Source organism: Molossus molossus, unplaced genomic scaffold, assembly GCF_014108415.1.
Source record: "Molossus molossus isolate mMolMol1 unplaced genomic scaffold, mMolMol1.p scaffold_m16_p_4, whole genome shotgun sequence".
Classification (NCBI taxonomy): domain Eukaryota; kingdom Metazoa; phylum Chordata; class Mammalia; order Chiroptera; family Molossidae; genus Molossus; species Molossus molossus.
This window is the reverse complement of record NW_023425377.1, coordinates 125,920,598-125,935,945: the sequence shown is the minus strand read 5'-3', so window position 1 is coordinate 125,935,945 and position 15,348 is coordinate 125,920,598. Positions and strand designations below refer to the sequence as shown.

The window sequence follows — 15,348 nt, the reverse complement described above, 5'->3', positions numbered from 1 at the left end:
GAAGGAGATTTTGTGTTAAAAAGGGGCGGGGTACCCTGGAATAATCACGATGGCGTGTGTATGCCGCCAGAAAACAAGGTCACCTCTGCACAGTCAGCCCGAGACCAGGGCGCTGCCGGTACAGTGCATGGCAGCCCGTTAGCCCAGTTCCAAATGGATTCCTCATTCTGTTTAACTGGAATGAACTTACACCCCTCCCCCTCAAAAGTATGGGTTTGAGAGGGCTCCGCCTTCCTGCCCTGCTCTGCCCATCCCCATCCTGCCTCACAAAAAGGGATTTGTGTCTTCCTTTGCTCGTCCTCAACCCCATAGCCCCGCAGGCACCTGCAGTTTTAATCTGGTGTGTGTGTGTGTGTGTGTGTGTGTTTTTTCCAGTGAACTAATTGTTTTTGACAGAATTAAATCTGGCCTTGTAGGTTTCACGGGGTGTGAAGGACACCATTAGCAGTGATATACCAAAAGCAATTTGGCTACATACTTGTAACAAACTCCTTTTAAAATGTTCTTGGCAACAATGTAAGAAATTACTACTATATAAAAACACATCGTTAAATTGATAATATGAGAACTTCTAGAACGTCCGTCCCTCCATGCAATCTTTCTGCATTACATAAGTGTCCTTTTGTAACTTCAGCTGCTCTGAAGCTTCTCTGTTCTAGGCAAGTAACCGCAGCCCCCAAATAACAAGCAAGCAAAGCAGAGTGAAGTCATGCATGATCAATTATGTCAGATTTTAAATGATCAGAAACCAGGAATGTTTCTGAAAAATTGCTGCAAGAGAAACATTTGCTGTATCCTTCCATCAGGCATCTCAATTTTGAGCCCTGTAGATAACCGGTTGGGGGGTCAGTGGGAAGGCCTGTTACCCGAGGTGAGCATATCACAAAGGATTGGGGCCTGAGGTGTTTCAAACTATTCTCTCTAGAAAACTCAGATGACATCTGTAGTAATACCTCTTGTAACTTTAAAGTTCTGACAAGTAAGCATATTCTGAATGGGCTTCTTGTTTCCCAGCTCTGTTTTATTCTTTTTTTTTTTTTTATCCTCACCCGAGGACATTTTTCCATTTTTTTGTTCAGGTAGAGTGGGGGGAGAGAAAGGAACAGAGAGAGAGAGAGAAACATCGATGTGAAAGGCACACATCGAGTGGCTGCCACCCGCACAACCGGCCAGGGCCGGGGACAAACTGCAACAGAGGTACATGCCCTTAGCGGGAACCGAACCCGGGTCTCTCAGGACCGCAGGCCGACGCTCTAACCGCTGAGCCAAACCGGCCAGGGCTCTGTTTTATTCTTTATCTCAACCTGCTCGATTATTTTATGTTGCAACTTACTGGTATGGATTGCACTAAACATCACAAATCTTTTAGAATGAGTTGAAGAATGAGTAAATAATAAACATCAGCAGGAAATTACATGGAGGATGCTGTTGACGCGTTTTACAACACACAGATGTGCAACAACTTAGCAGAAAGCCCCCCGACGTATTCCCATCAATGAATGAAATGCCAACTCTCCAACATGTCTTTTAAGGTTCCGTGGGATTTTGCTTTTGTCATCCTCTACTGTCAAAGGTTTTGGTTATACAAGTAGGACAAAAAAAACAAACAAAACTATGGATGATCAAATTTTTTTCCCCAAAAAGGATAACACAAACTGTTTAAGACTCACAACATCTTTCCTGCCTTGCCCCCCCCCCCCAATACCACACAGTACCCTCTGTTCTCTTGTAGCAATCCTATGTAGTCTAGGCTTGAGAAGACTGATTCAATATATTTGCACATAAAAGGGGATCCAGGTTTCTCACTGTTGAAGGGGAAACACTACGAGGTGCATGGTGGTGTTGAAATGTAACTGCAGGTTAAAAGCTCAGTGTGTGTGCTTAGGAACTGCCTGCATTTCCTTGTCATGTGGGATTTCCCCTCATGATGTGCACACACACACTGAGTTTTTAACCTGCAGTTACATTTCAACACTGCACATCATGAGGGGAAATCCCACATGACAAGGAAATGCAGGCAGTTCCTAAGAGCTGCGGGCAGTCCCCAGCTAACAGCCTACGAGGAGTTTGAGCTAGCGAGAACACCCCTCAGTCTTGTAACTGCAAGGAACTGAACACTGCCAACAACCCAAGTGCGTTCAGAAGGGGCTCTTTCCCAACCCTCAGGCAAGACCACAATCCCAGCCGTTAAGTTGACGGCAACCTCGGGAGATGCTAAGCAAAGACGTCTTCATAACTGACATCTTAATAATATTGAATCCTACAATCCATGAACATTGTATGTTTATCCGTCCAGTTCAGTCTTTTAAGATTTGTCCCAGCAACGTCTTGTAGTTTTTAATGTATACATCTTGCATTATTTTGTATACGCCCAGCTTTGTCACTGAGAGATGCTGGGAGCAATGACATTTCGGTAGCAGGGAGTACACGTAGTACCCGTACGTTGGTTACCAGATACCATTCTTCATTTTAAAAGAAACCAGCAGCCTGTGGAGAAAAGGTCCAGGTAGGACAAGGAAAGTACAAAATGTGATACCTCGGTTCTCGAACGCCTCGAATTTCGACCAAATCGGTATTCGACCAGGAGATTCGAGAAACTTTTGTCTTGGAATCCGAACAAATATTTGGAACTCGAACTTCCGAGATGAGCCGAGTTGAGCCGAATGGCGTTCATTCGGCCCAGCGCGCCTTGCTCGCGTCATCAGTGTGAGTGCAGAGAGAGAGTCACGCTTTGTGGAGAGAGTCACGCTTTACACTGAATTTAACCCTGAGACATACTGTACACTTTTATTTCTTGTTGAGACTTATGTTTTTCTACATATTATATACAAATTAGGCCAGTAAATAGGCATTTTCTGGGGCTTGGAACGAATTAATCCAGTTTCCATTATTTCCTATTGGGTTTCATTGCTTCGGTTCTCGAACAATTTGGTTCTCGACCGTCCTCCTGGAACGAATTATGTTCGAGAACCGAGGTATCACTGTACCTGGAAAATCTCGTTTTGCCAGAAAATGAAAAAGGCTTAAAAATGATGCCAACAGTCCTGGCTGGGTGACTCAGTTGGTTGGGGCATCATCCCTGACACCAAAAAGTTTGCAGGTTTGATTCCCGGTCAGGGCACATGCCTAGGTTTTGGTTCGATCCCCAGTCGGGGCATGTACGGAAGGCGACCAGTCGGTTCCTCTCTTACATCGATGTCTGTCAGTCTCTCTCTCTCTCTTTCCCTTCCTCTCGCTATAAAATAAATGAACACACACACACACACACACACACACACACACTCAGGTGAGGATAAAAAGAACGATGCCAACATATCAGAAGGACAGAACATGTATCTGGAGGCGGCTTCCAATGGACACAAGGGGGACAATTTGAATATCATGATATGACCTGGTAGTAACAACTTACTACGGTTCCGTACTGATATTAACAAATAACTAGATAAGCAAAGACATAAAAGAGAAGGGAATGTTCCTTGCAGCAGAGTGACAACCAGTGAACAGAAAAGGACGCATGTAGTTAGAAAGTCATTAAATGGTTGCTAAAAGAATGGGTGAGCATTATGTAAATGTTTACATAAAGTATCTTCTCATGAGTTACTTATTAGTTACCAAGGGGGGAAAGTATCTATCATTACTAGGAAAGACGTGTGGATACTCTAACCAAGTGATCAATTTAGAATCACTTACATTTGGAGGAACCAAAGTATACACCTTTCAATAGGATGTACAGAGAAGGACACAACTTACAACTTACTTATGTCCTGTTCCTGCCAAAAGCCTGCATCTGTTCATGATGATTAGACTGAGGGATTTTCACACAAACATGCCCAGATTGGGGAACTTTCCACAATGATTCAAGGTTAAGAAAAGACGAGAGACCGAGGAGCAGTATGTTACTTATTGCTATGCAACAATGTTACCTCAATGTTACTGGCTCAAAGCCAGGCACATTTTCTCTCTCCCAGCTTCTGCGGATCCCGAGTGAGGCTTGGCAGAGCCGGGCTTCTCTGAGGCTGAACCGGAGAAGGATCCCCTTCCGCCCTCACCCAGGCTGCTGGCACAATTCAGCTCCCCACGGTCGATCATCGAAATGAGGAATTCTTTTCCTTGCTGGGTGCCAGCGGAGACCCTCCAGGCTGGTGGCTGAGGCCCCTCTCTGCTCCTCAAACCTCCTTCATTTCCTTGTCTCACGAAGTCTCCAGCAGGCTCCTGACCCCCACAGCCAGAGGACAGAGCCCCCAGCACGACGGCGCTGCGGTCTTAGGTAAGGTGACCCCACATTCACAAACATCCGTGCATCCCCTCACCTTGCCGTGGCCTGTCTGTTGAAAGCAAGTCAAGACTCTGCCCTCACCAGGGGAGGGGCTCACACCAGGAGGAGGGGACCATGGGGGCACCTGGAATGACACTGATAAGGCGGTGACTAAACATAGCATGTGTCACAGCTATTGGTTGGGCCAACTTAAGGAGAAATGTGGGCCTTCCCTTAGAGCACTTGGGCAGAACTGCTGTGACTGAATGTGACTGTGTCCACCATGGATCTCTGACCAGGCTACTGCTCTTCGTGGTCTTTGGCAGTCTCTCCACGCTTAGGAAGACGAGCCCTGCTCTGAGGCTTGTGTGAAGTAGCAGTTTCTGAGGCCGCTGTTGGAGAAGGTGTCAGATCCGCACAGTAGGGTCAGCGAGGCAGTTGAAGTAGGCGAGTGAAATCTCAGCATCAGTCTCCATTTCAAAGTCAAAGCCCAGTTATCAACAACAGAACCAGGGCAAGGGCTCCGATCAGCACAGGCCTCTCCTCTCCCAGACCAAGCACGGGGTTTCTGCCCGAGAGGTCAGTCTGGTGAAGGAAGGCCGGTCCGCGTGAGCAGACGTTACACCGAGGGTGGTGAGCAGCTGTTCTTCGTACCGACAGGGGCCGCACACCGAGGACAGGAGGCAGTCTGACGGACACTGGACGCCTTCCTGGCAGTTGGTGCCGTGCACCTGGTTGACACACCTGCGGAGTTCCCCTAGGACCTCCACAGCGGGGTGGACAACCGCCTGTGGGTGATGAAGTCCTGGCAATGGGTGCTGTGCACCTGGTTGACACACCTGCGGAGTTCCCCCAGGACCTCCACGGCGGGGTGGACAACCGCCTGTGGGTGATGAAGTCCTGGCAATGGGTGCTGTGCACCTGGGTGACACACCTGCGGAGTTCCCCCAGGACCTCCACGGCAGGGTGGACAACCGCCTGTGGGTGATGAAGTCCTGGCAGTTGGTGCCGTGCACCTGGGTGACACACCTGCGGAGTTCCCCCAGGACCTCCACGGCAAGGTGGACAACCGCCTGTGGGTGATGAAGTCCTGGCAATGGGTGCTGTGCACCTGGGTGACACACCTGCGGAGTTCCCCCAGGACCTCCACGGCGGGGTGGACAACCGCCTGTGGGTGATGAAGTCCTATCTCAGAGGTGGATCAACTCGGGGGGTCCTGCCCTTTCACCCACATATGGGGAAGGAGTGATGGAGGGATTGTGTCACTGTCATTGATAAACAATAGTAACCACTCACAGAGACATAAAATAACAGAAAACACTCAGATTCGGAACACTTCTATACTCTTCTGTTAAAGAGAGGAGTCCGTTCTCTAGAGCAGGGGAATGTCCAGCCCGTGGGCCGTATGACGCCCTCAAAATCATTTGCTCTGGCCCCGCCAAAGCAACCGCACGTGGGACTCAAAATTCAATAGATCTAGGAACTTTTTCTTTTTGGTACGTGCCCTTAGCGGGAACCGAACCCGGGACTCTCTGGTCCACAGGTCAATGCTCCAACCACTGAGCCAAACTGGCCAGGTCTAGGAACGTTTTTTTTTTTTTTTTTTTTATAGCAACATCAATTTTTATTAAGTGAATCATAATAATAATGTAAATTTTGAGGGACAAGCAAGGAACATGTGATGATGAGATGAGATACGATGAGATGATTCCTTGAGACATTTGAACATGCTGGTGAATGTGCGAAACACTGAGGATTTAATGATGCAAGGACGTGAAAAGTACACAAATGGAATTGAACTTCTTTGCTACACATTCAGTGTGGAAGCAGCTGACGTGCCCGATAACCTCCAACAGGAAATCCTCCAGCGGCAGAGCGATGATGGGCTGAAGCTGGTACAACCACCTCCCGCTGCCTGAGCTCTGTACACGGTGCCTCAGCAATGATGACGTCCCCCCTTGGAGGAGACACGCACTGAAATACGCATCCGTGTCTGGAACAACTTGCTGCTGCGAGCCGTTCTTTTCAAAACTTACCATCGCTAAGAGTGGACTGCGCTCCAGACTGACCGACGCCAACCTGGAAAAGCAGGTGCACGCAGCAGCGGCATCGGTACCAGCTGACGTCACAGCCGCACCACAGAGAGGCCGCTCCTGCCATCACATCAGGGGTGAGTGAAATGTCTGACCAAATAGAGCAGGCCAGCTTTTAAAGTTAGTAATTTTGTAGGGCCGGAGAATGATGTTATAAATATCCAAGTGGCCCTTGGCAGAAAAGAAGGTTCCCCACCCCTGGTCTAGAGAAAGTAGCCTGCACTAGTCAGAATGACTACAAGTACAAGGATCGGTTTACAGAGAAATCGAAGCAATGAAACCATTTTAAGTCAACAGCGTTCAGGTGTGACACCCTGAACTGGAAACCGGTTTCAAAGTAGGTCATTTAAAATAGACTCTTCAAAGAGTGAAGGAACAAAAATGTGAACCTTTAAAAGAAAATGGAAGGGAATAGAGGCGTATTGATCTTCATCTCTAGTCTAAACAATCGCTTCCCCTTCCTTTAGATGTTACAAATACAGTTTTCTTAGTGACGCTGAGAGTCTCATTTTTAAAATCTCACGTGGTGGCACAGACACCACGTGAAGCCTGCCCCCTCCCAAATATGGAGGGGGGGGGGTGTGGTTCAGTGACCAGGCCAGAGAAAAAGAAAGGACTATGTGATTGGAGATAATTTTCTTCTTTTATTTTATTTTTAATCCTCACCTGAAGATATTTTCCTATTTATCTTCAGATAGAGTGGGAGGGAGGGAGAGAGAATGAGAGAGAGAGAAACATTGACATGAGAGGGACACATCGACTGGTTGCCTCTCATTTGACCCCCACCTGGGTGGGGGATGACCCACAACTGAGGTACGTGCCCTTGGCTAGAATCGAACCCGAGACTCATTGGTCCACAGGCCAATGCTCTAACTGCTGAGCCAAACTGGCCAGGGTTAATTTTCTTCTTCTAAAAAAGTAGCCTGTGAATAGGCTTCTTTGAATCAGTTCTTTTACAATGAAAATCGACATTTTACAATGTAATAAAATCAATTAAAACTCAAGCAAGACCCCAGAACTAGGTCTACCATAAACCAGGCCAACGTTTTCACTCAGCCGCGGTGCATGCTTTGAAAACACTGCCGTGTCTAAACCCACAAGGGTGTGTGGTGTACAGACTGGGCCGGAGGTTCATTCGTTAGAGCAGCCGGGGTGTTCTGTTCTCCCTTCCCTTCTTCTGGGGCGAACGACACCCGAAAGGGAATCGCTCCAGCCACGCCGGCGGGGCAGCTGCAGGCTGAAGTGGTCAGCTCCGCCTACAGAAAACGCTGTTGTAATGAGAGCTCTCCCGGGAAGAGTGGTCAGTGAGCGGGCAACCAGAGGGAACCGGCCCTCACACAGGCCCCGCTCCCTCGGTTCATCTCTTTTCCTCCTTCTCTATGAAATTGCTGTTCTGCAGGAGAGTAAGGTCAGCAATACCACCTGCACATTCGGGCCGGTGTCTGAAAAACATTTCGGTGACGCCTGGAAAACCGAGCTGGCGAATGCAAGTGATGTTCTCTATGCGGTGGTCACCTTGGAAGGCCGCGTATTTTTTTTTTTTTTTTTTTATCCTCACCCGAGGATATTTTTCCATTTTTTGTACAGATAGAGTGGGAGGGGGAGAGAGAGAGAGAGAGAGAGAGAGAGAGAGAAACATCAATGTGAAAGGGACACATCGAGTGGCTGCCACCCGCACGACCAACCAGGGCCGGGGACAAACCGCAACCGAAGTACGTGCCCTTAGCGGGAACCGAACCCGGGTCTCTCTGGACCGCAGGCCGACGCTCTAACCGCTGAGCCAAACCGGCCAGGGCGGAAGGCTGCGTATTTTTATAGACGGTGTCGCCGCTGCCCAACACTTTGGGAAACCCTCTTTGGGTGTTTTCAGGGTGTGCATTTGTCTTTCTGCATCTCTTCGGTGATGACACTACGTCAGATGGCTTTGTGTGTTGTTTGTTTTTGTTGTAAAATGAGAAATGGTTATAAAGTAAGGCCACTGATTTTTTGTGCTCTAGATGGGAAGTTTGTATCATCCTTTTCGTTGGCTAGCTGTGTGACCACGGGCAACGCACTCAACGTCCCAGCGCCTCAGTTTCCTGCTCTGGAATGGGGTACAGTGGCTCCCCAGGACTTGTGGTGACGATTAAGTGATAGAATAAGCATCCGCAGTGAGCAGAGTGTCCGCACACAGTTGGAGCTCAGGAATCCTCACCGGGAAGAATTCCTCAGTAATCCCTTCCTCTCGTCTCCTTCCTGTCCAAGTGCTTTCTCCACCTACTCAAATCCAACGCGCCGCTGAACACGGCTCCACATCCACTCTCTGAGGCCCGTTCTCCCTCTTCGGGGCAAGGAATTCATTCTGTACCCTTTCCAGCCCTTCCTGAAGCTTGATCACTTCACGACTCAGACCCAACCCCTTTCCCCTTCTCCTTCTCGCCTCCGCCCACGGACCCAGGCACCGTCCAAGCTGCGGGTGGTGCCCTTGCACCTCGGGGCACACGTAAAGGAAGCACTGAAATTCTGCAGCACATCAAAAAATATGTGTATTTCTTGCCTATCTGACCAAAAAAATAGGTCTAAGTTAGATCCATTCACACCGGAAGGCTATTGTTGCGTTGGCTTTTGTCATTTTTTTAATTTGACCATCGAAGGCAAAAGAGGTCAGCGCTCCTGACAAGAGGCGGGAGGTGCGTGTTTGAAGGTCCTTGCGGGACACCAGTGGGTTGCGGCACCCGGGTTGAACATCGCTGGTCTAAGGTAAAAGCCTGGCAGAGTCAGGTCTCTCCTAATGCACTCAGCTGGCTCCCCACTGTCCTCTAGACAAAGCGTCACCTCAGCTGTGGGCACCTGCTGTTGGCAGGTCCAGCGCAGAGGCACAGTGTCCCCCTTTGTCCAGGTGGGGGGCCCTATCTCCTGCCCGGGACTCCGCACGGGGCCGCTGTGCTCTCTGCTAACTCCGGCCATGCCCTCTGGATTTAGTTGAGAAATCAGGAAACACACCCCCAGACCCCCTGCAAGGCTCCTTCAGGCTCCTTGTCCGAGTCAAGAAGGCCCATCACTCCTAGAAAGCATTCTGAACTGAAATGGCACAGGACTAGCAACGTGGGGCTTCCGACGGAGAGTATTCCAAGCAATTCATGCAAAATATGTTTGTTTTGTTGAAAGATCGAGCAGGAAAGAAGCGTGTGCGATTTCTGAATTACCACCTTTCTTACATGCAAATTCCAGAAGCGTGTCCCTGACTTGAATAAGTACACCCCCGAGTATAGAATGGGACCCAAATTTCTTTAAAAATGTAAGTGGTTTGATTTGTGAATATGTATGACCTATAATCAAATTATTAACTGATCTTTGTAAAAAGCATTTACTTTTTATGTAAAGAAAGATTATTTCTCAAGTTTGCTTGTTTCCCTTCTCAAACGGCATTGATGGCACATCTATTCGGAGTAGAGGAGTCGACACCAACCCTGCTACTCTGTGAGCGACAGGATGGACTTTTGGAGACCCAGAGGGATTTCATCTTTGTAATTTACAAAAAAAAATCCAATAAGTCTATTACTTTTTAAAGATCGAATAAGTAGTGGTACATCTATTCTGTTGGTCAGAATTTGTTCATGTACAGGGGTAGGCAAAAGTAGGTTTACGGTTGTTTGTATGGAAAGAGACATGCAGGTGATGATTATTCCAATGGCGTTATTAACCCAAGAGAAGGTCTCTCACAACTATCAACCTACTTTTGCCCACCCCTGTATCACCACAGTAATGTCCCCAATTGATCTTGCAGTACTTTTCCCAACCCATTCTTACACTAATAGTTTAGGATGTTAAACATTGATTACTTCCAGTGAAATAGCTACAATCTTCAAACCGAATTAATGACTCTTGAACATCACTACTGGCAACGTGCTATATTTAATGATAATTTTCTCCGTTGGACGTAAAAATTCGGGTTGTTTACGTCATCTCATCACCTTATAACGTGGACACATACCCTGCCTACCTAACTTATGGTGGAGAAAACCGTCACTAACTGTGAAGGACGGGTTGCAAAACAGGTCAGGAAAAACACGGAGTGTGTTCACGGTCAAAGCCAACACTCGCCGATGTGGGTGTACAAAGCACCGTGACATCCGTCACCTCGCCTGCTTGCGCCTTGTGACCAGATAAATTATCCCTTATAGTACTTTTTCTCCAAAAGCTAACTGCTTTCAGAGCTTATAAAACCTTTTTCTTTTTGCTTTAGGACCCAAACGAGCCATGTTCTAGAAGGCGAGGGAACACGCGCACGGGAGAATAATCCCGCTATTCATAGGCTACAGAAAGCGTCTCCATGTTCCGTTAAGAGTTATTCATCCATTCGTGTGCTCGCTGACAAAGGATTTTTGAATGCCTCCTATGTAAAATAAATTGTAGTCATTTAAAAGTGTTTCATGAAAATATACTGTTACTGGAAAGACAGCTATTAGGCCATTTATTTTCTGTTTGTTTTGCAAGGAAATGTGTCCCTCTGAGCTTGTTTGAGTTGGGTATGCATCCCGAAAGTAAATATTGCCTTGATGGCTTCCTGTTTAGTGCTGGGCGAGTCGAGTGACCCTAGAAACGTTCCAGTGGCGCTGGACCCTGCTTCACATGGCTCCCGACGTGACTGCGTTCGTCTCATTTGATATGTGAAACCACTGCCTCCTGTATTCACCCTTGTGCAGCGTTTTCTTCGTGCACTGACTAAGGCACAAAGGACAACGACAGTGTACTGTTTGTAAGTAATGACCCTCCATCTCGTTCGGGCACACATGGAGCATACGTGCTCTTAATTTTTACAGAAACGAAATGAACCCTCCCGGCTTCCTGGTTCTTGGAAGTTATTTATTACTCTCTCTTTTTTTTTCTTATCTGCAAAATTAAATTCCACTGAACCTATCGGCGCTGCTTCATCTGAAGCCACATCCTGTGCCCTTCCTGCAGGAGCAGCCCTCCCCCCTGGCACGGCAGGCCCCGGCGTCTCTGCTCCCTTCTCTCCGCACCGACTTGGTCCCTCGGCGGATGTCACGCGAATGGCTTCCATCTCCTGCGACCACTCCGCAGCCCTCTGTCTGTCCGCCCCTCTGCTTCTGTTTCCTTCCTGTCCTCACGGCTGCCTGCATCGTGCACTGGAACCCACCTCCTCCGCTCCTCCATGGCGCGCTCGAACCCGGCCCTGAGGCTCCCCCCTCTTCCTGCCTGAAGTCACAGCTGACCCTGCAGGCCATGTCCCGGATGCAGTGCTCAGACCCCAGCCCACCTCTCCCCCCTCTGGGCACCACTGGTCTCCCTGGCTCCCATCTCGTGGCCGTTGCTGGATCTGCCTCCTCTACGTGACGAGACCCAGCCTTCAGCCCCTTCTCTGTTCGGACCCGTGTCCTCAGCCATCGGCTTCCGGAGGGCACGCCCGGCCACGGTAGAACAGGACGGACTTGTGTTCCTCAGTGTTACACAGACAGCTAGCAAAGCGGACGCTGCGGTGTCCCTCTGCCTTGACGCCTCTTCATCCTCTCTCCTAACTGCTGTCCTCGGGGCCGAAGGTGAAGGTCACTTGTCCGTCACTTGCCTAATGGTTGCTGAGCAGCTGGTACCTGGCTCTGTGCTCTGGGCCTTCACGGTTTCTGGTCTGTGCCCTTTTTTCTTTTTGGTTCTTCTTGATCAACCGATCCATTCTTGTTACTTCAGGCACGTTCTCGTGGCCCCGCAAATGTATATCTCCAGGGCGGACTTGCTCCTCCAAGCTGCAAGCTCAAGATGCTACCAACCGACTCCTCAACCTGAGACGCACACTCCAAATTCAACAGTAGGTCTGAGCACCGTGCGGTGAAGAATTCCAACACCCCACCTCGCCGCTCTTCCGGCCTGAGTCACACCTCGGTCCTTCTCCATGCCCCCCCCCCCCCAGGCGTCTTTCTCCGTGTCTCTGCCACTGGTTCTGACCTGTTCCTGCCCACAGCGCTTCACCAGTGCCCTGCCTACCGCTCCCTCTAAGGCTCGCTCAGCCTCCTCTTCGCCTCCCTCCTGTCCTCGCCCCACTGCCGCCGGCGCGATCCGCGGGCATGGAAACCTGAGTGTGTTTCTTTCTCGAATAGTATCTTTGATAGCTCTCCACTGCCTACGGAGCACAGCTCACGGTTCATAAGAACAAAACCTGGTAGGCCTCATCAGCTCTTCGAGCCATCGGAAGTTCTGGTCCAACGGGATGGGCAGACCTGTGAAGCCGACGTGTCCGTTCAGGTTCCTGGTCTCCGTGGGTGTTTTCATCCCCAGTGGGTCTAGGCGCTCGTCCATCAAGACTCGGATCATCCGGCCAGTGTGGCTCAGTGGTTGGGCATTGACCCTGCACCAAGAGGTTGTCAGTTCAATTCCCGCTCAGGGCACGTGCCCAAGTCGTGGGCCTGAACCCCAGTGGGGGGTGTGCGAGAGGCGGCCAATCGATGTTCTCTCTCATCAATGTTTCCATCTCTCTCTCCCTCTCACCTCCTCTCTCTCTAAAATCAATAAAGGAAAAAAAGAAAATTAAGGAAAAAAAAAAAAGAGAGACTCGGATCAAGCGATGCTCTGGCTGAATAATAAATACTTGACTAGCGTAGCTCAAGCCGATGGCACCCAGGATTAGACCGTCTCTCCCCTGCGCCGGAATACCTCGTGCAGAGCTCTGGATTTTCCCCATGCATTTCAAGTCGTGTAATTATGTGTCTGTATGTCTGTCTATGCCACTGTACAGGGAGTCCATACACGCAGAGACCCTGAGTGTTAATCTTAACATTTCAGTCGCGTGTTGTTATTTCGTCTTTTATGAAGAGCAGGGAACAACTACCGGGCACCATCCCTTCAGTGAATATGTTTAAACCACAGAAGCTTAGATTATACAACAAAGAAATGTATAAGACGTAATAGCTATTTTCCTAATTTCAGTGACTCACTTACACAGCTTTATAAAAAATTAAAATGTAATACACATACCATAACACCCTGGTAAAGGGCACAGTTTGGTGGTTTTTAGTGTATTCACGCCGTGGTGCGTGGTCATCACCGGATGATTCTAGAACATTCCTAATTCTAGAATATTTTCATATTCCCCCCAAGAAGCTCTGACCTGTTAGCTGTCCGTCCACGACTCCATCCCCGCTCTGGGCCAACTCATCCGCTCTCTGCCTCTGTGGTGTTGCTTGTCGGGCCGTCTGATACCAGTGGGTTCTGTAACACGTGACCTCTGTGTCTGCCTCCTCGTACCCAGCACAGTGTTTTCCGGGTCCATCCGTGTTGTAGCATGCGTCACTCTTTTTTACGAGTCGATAACATCCCGTTGTGTGGATCTGCAGTATGTGTTCACGCATTCTTCAACTGCTGGATATTAGAGTTTCCCCACTGTTGGGGTATGGTGAATTGTGTCTGCGAAATTCACGTACAAATTTCCGTGTGGACGTGTTTTCACTTCTCGTAAGGATATAGGGCGTGGGGTGATGGGGCCATAACTCTGTGTAAGATTCTAAGGAACTGCCCAACCATCCTCTACGTGACCACACGGTTTTCTGTTCCCATGGTCGCCGCGAGAGTTCCAGCCCCCGTCGTTGGGACTGGAAGCTCCCAGTGGGCACGAGAGGCATCTCGCTGTGTCTGTGCCGGGCCTGAGGGCACCGCTCTGCAGACGCACGGAGCCCCGTTGTCTAAAAGCAGCAGCCACGTGCTTTGATCCGTGTGACGGAAACACATGCAGGCAAGCCCCTCGGAAGACAGAACTACCCCTTGTTTTTCCTTCTCTAAACATCTTCCATGTTTCACAGGACTTGACACGCTTTACATTATTTATTGTGCTTAAGATTCTTCCAAGATTCTCTCCTGCTCCCAACTCTTTGGGCGATGGAAGGCCCCCGCATACAAAGCTCTCAGTTAAGATTTGATGCACGTTCATTTGAGGGAAAATCGTTTCCGGTGCGCATCTCCCTGCCCAGCCTTCATGTAAACATTAGATGGCAGTTTCGGGCCAAGGACAGGGGTAATGTATTTAATTTGCCGTCCCTGTGACTCTAGACTTTATTGGTCTTACCTGTTCTTCGCCAGGTTACCTTGTTTAGGTCTCGCTTCAGCCGGCCAGCTCGGTGTCATTTCAAGACCGTGCTAAGCGTACTGCCCATTGCTGTCTGCTGCCCAGCGTGGCACTCCGCACGGCGGTGGGCTTTCGGAATCAGGGGATGTGTTTGAACACGCGGCAGGGTGGAGCGACTGTTGCGGAGTGGCTGTTTGTACCTTCACGCACCTTCCCTCGGTCGGGTCCTCCGGTGAGGCCTCTGAGCTGGTGGCCAGCGCTCCAGTCCGCTAAGGACAGGTAACTGCAGCTCACACACAGGAACGGTGCTCTGCCCAGATGGACGCCCGACGCTGAGGGGACGGGGCCAGGTGCCTCGGCTGTTTCTGCAGTGTCAGGGCTGCGGAGAGGCTGCTGGGGACGTGTCCAGGTCTGTTCCGCGGCGGTCACTGTGCCCTTGCGCGCTGCCAGAAGGTCTCGTCCAGGGCTGCCATGCTGGCCACTTGCAGGCTTGCCCAGGGCTGCTTTTATTTTGGAGGTTTTGAGCCTCGTCATTGACCGAATGCTCTGATCACTCACAGTTACTCACCTGGGACCCACTGTGGTGTGTCTGTAACTTTTATTATTATCATCATTATGAAGAGAGCATCTCCTCAAAGACCTCATGGCCTTTCCTTCAAACTACCACATATTTTACCTGGTTGAGCACAACCAAATTCGCCCATTCGGTACCACCTCACCGTAGCCGCCCTGGCTTCGATAGTACAACCTGACCCCCTGTGTGCGCACAGCTCAACACTCAGCCTAATTTGCGTCCCTTCACCCTGTCATTGGTCGCGAAGGTGCGTAAAATCGTAATGGTAACAAGCACTAACCTGTGAGTTTGACTCGTGCATACCAGGCTCAGTGCCTTAGCGACAGTCTCCTGGAGACGTGTTCGGGAGACCTCATGTCGGTGTTTTTTTACTGAG

General features: G+C 49.5%; 1 protein-coding gene across 1 annotated transcript in view; it reads right to left on the bottom strand.

Annotated features, from left to right (window-relative positions):
- The window catches only part of PDE5A (phosphodiesterase 5A), a 116,589-nt gene extending 112,595 nt beyond the window's left edge, over window positions 1–3,994 (bottom strand). The window contains exon 1 of the mRNA XM_036240179.1: window positions 3,924–3,994. The gene's annotated coding sequence lies outside the window, so the exon portion shown is untranslated. The remainder of the gene's footprint in view (window positions 1–3,923) is intronic.
- Window positions 3,995–15,348: the final 11,354 nt, after the last annotated feature.